The sequence below is a fragment of the Primulina tabacum genome, chromosome 15 (genome assembly GCF_025594145.1).
Source record: "Primulina tabacum isolate GXHZ01 chromosome 15, ASM2559414v2, whole genome shotgun sequence".
NCBI classification, from domain to species: Eukaryota; Viridiplantae; Streptophyta; class Magnoliopsida; order Lamiales; family Gesneriaceae; genus Primulina; species Primulina tabacum.
The window spans coordinates 929,398-932,445 of NC_134564.1; the positions used below are offsets into that span (position 1 = coordinate 929,398).

Genomic DNA, 3,048 nt, shown 5'->3' on the forward strand with positions numbered 1-3,048 from the left:
TACTTTTTGCGGCGTGCAATATACGCTACAATTGATAGTATTTGCGGCGTTCACTGTAAGCTGCCGTTAGTATTGTTCTCGATGTGCGCTATGTGCTGCAATTCATATTTAGCACGGCATGCAAGACACGCCATATTTAGTATTATTCGCAGCAGGAAAAGTGTGTGGTTAATAAAGTGTTTATATTCAAATCATTTACAACATGAAAGTGCGCGCTACAGTAAATGTTATTTATGGCAAACATTGTGCGCTGCTGATGAGGCGTTTGTATTAAGATTTTTCGCAACATGCGCACTGTTGAGGTGTTTGTATTAAGATTATTCACGATGAGTGCTATACATTTCATTAAGGTTTATTCACGACGTGCAGATCTTTTTTGTTAATAAAGAATTAATATCATGAAGTAAAAGTAAAACGAAAATCTAAACTCAAACAATTATCATAACACATTCAACAATCAACACCACACTTACAGCAAAATAGTTAATGTTAATTATTCATTATCTAATAAGAGAAGAAAAATTTTAAAACGTAGCAAGATTTCACTTAGTAACATGATTTTTATTCTGCAAAAATGTAAAACTTTCAAACCACTAGAATCTATATCAATCACACATGACTATAAGTTTAGATAGTCATGCGACTGTCCTTCCTATTGCATCGTCGAGATAAAGCATTTCATCATTTAGTCGTATCAAGTCTACCTTCTCCACCAAAACTCTATCCACACATATGTCCCATAACTCTTTCAAATCCTCCATTAAGGGTTCCAAGTATACATCTATATCATTTCCTGGTTGCTTCGGGCCTGGAATCAGTAATGTCAATATAAGATTTTCCTTCGCCATGCACATCAATGGAGGAAGGTTGTAATTGACCAAAATAACTGGTCAACAACTATATTTAGAACTAAGATCACTAAAAGGGTTGAATCTATCTGTTGCAAGACCAAGCTGAAGATTTGTAGGATCTGATGCAAAAGTTGGCCACTTATGATTTATTGTATCTCAAGCAACTGAATCAACTGGATGACGCATCATATGATCTTGACTTTTATGGTTGGAGTGCCAAATCAAGTCTTCAGCCTTTTCTTCTGATTTAAACATCCTTTTCAATCTTGGTATCACGGGACAAATACTGTAGCACCTTTTCATGAACTCCTTTACAAACTTTTGTGGTAACTTTGTCCAAATCTTTAAGCTCCTTTCTAAATAGACAACAATCGTTTGGGCATTCATGAATCTTCTCATATCCTAAATCAAATGGTTTTAAAAACTTTCTCATTGAGTAAACATTTTCTGGAAGTGTCTTTTTTCTTGGAGCATGTCATCTAAGATCTTAAGGAGCTCATTGAAACTATTGTCAATATGATCATTTGTATATTTGTAATTGTATAATGTAACAACTGCTGACAACTTTGTGTAAGTTGTACAACCAGGGAAGAGAGGAGTTTCTGCATCTACTAATAAATCAGCAAACTCATAACCTCTTGCCTCAGACATAGTGTGTCCAACCCCTTCATCCGAGACAAAGACATCTTTATATAAGTTATATGCCTCTCTATTTTCACCTTCCCTTTCCTGAAATCCTCCTGAACTACTTTGACCTTGAAATTGTGGAGTATAATTTTCACCACGGAAGACCCAAATCGTGTAGGAAGGATCAAACCCATTAATAATTAAGTGATCGTACACTTGATGCAAATTTCATATACTTCTTATTTTTGCAATGTTTGCAAGGACATAAGATTATTTCACGTGTTTGGCATAGTTCCTAGCTTGTGCGATAAATTTTTGAACCCCTTCTTCATACTCGGGTACAAGCCTTGAAGGCAGATGAATCCATTCCTTATCCATTTCGTAAATAACCCGAACTCTAACATAGAAATATATGACTTCAAAATAAACGAATATTGTAATATTGACAAAGTAATACATTCTCACTCATACAAGATATTTACCTCTTCAATCTGACAACTAACTGAAGGTGCTAAAGATAGTTACGGCTGGGTAGAGGTCAATTTGCTGCCTGTAGAGGTCAATTTACCTCTTCAATTTGACAACTAACTGAAGGTGCTAAAGATAGTTACGGCTGGGTAGAGGTCAATTTGCTGCCTGTACATCAAACAGGTTTTAATAAGCTCAGTTGAGATACAAAACCAGAATTAACTGTGGAATGAATTGCATAAATGGGTCATATTAACCTTTAAAAAAAATCAAGGGTGGCATACAATATCACCGACTTCATATGAGGTTCTTATATGGGAGAAGGAGTTTTTATCAGAAGAAGGGCAACTATACGCAAGGAGAAAGGAACCGTAGTCGAGGCAACTTGAAGAATTTGAGATCTTTCGAGCAGCGTGTCTTCCGCTATTCGACTACACTAGTGTTTTTAGTTTAAGAACATTCATTTAATTGTTGTATTATTTATTTCAACGTGAATTCTAGTAGATAACTTTCTTTTTGTTGGGATTTAAAGGATCCTTCCCCGACCCGTTGTTTGAATTAATTAAATACTCGACTTTTGCTTCATTCTTGATTATATTATTGTTTTCTTTGAGTTATTAAAGTCTAGCTGACACAGCATATAACAAAAAAAAACAGAGTTTCAAAAGTTTAGCATGCATGCAAAAGTTAAATCTAAAAAATAATCCCCAGTGAGTAGTAAACAAAAAAAAACCTTGTCCGAACATTATAATTATTTTGTAACTCCACAAAGTGCAATAGAGCCAACACATAAATAGTATAGCTAGTTTACATGGGCACTGAAGTATAGGCACCACAGCTAGACATGCATATTTAGATAAACAATTTCATATAAATCTAAGAGAGGCTTTAATTTTTATCCAAGAAAAATTTCGATCCCTAAACCTATTCATTGAAAGCATATATATTGGACTAAAAAGATCAGTAATCAAATCAGGTTGTGGTTTCTGACGTTGAAAAGTAAACTTGTATTGGATCATTATCGTTAAGTAAGAATAAAAATGAATTTGGATAATATAATTAAGCAGATTATCTAAAATATGAATCTTGTAAAAATATCAGG

At 34.2% G+C, this 3,048-nt stretch overlaps 1 long non-coding RNA gene across 1 annotated transcript; it reads right to left on the reverse strand.

The window, feature by feature from the left end:
• Window positions 1-424: 424 nt before the first annotated feature.
• On the reverse strand, window positions 425-2,079 carry LOC142526422 (uncharacterized). The gene is made up of 2 exons (XR_012815258.1): window positions 1,961-2,079; window positions 425-1,875 (listed from the first exon to the last, which is right to left on the reverse strand). It is a non-coding gene; the product is annotated as an uncharacterized LOC142526422 (long non-coding RNA).
• Window positions 2,080-3,048: the final 969 nt, after the last annotated feature.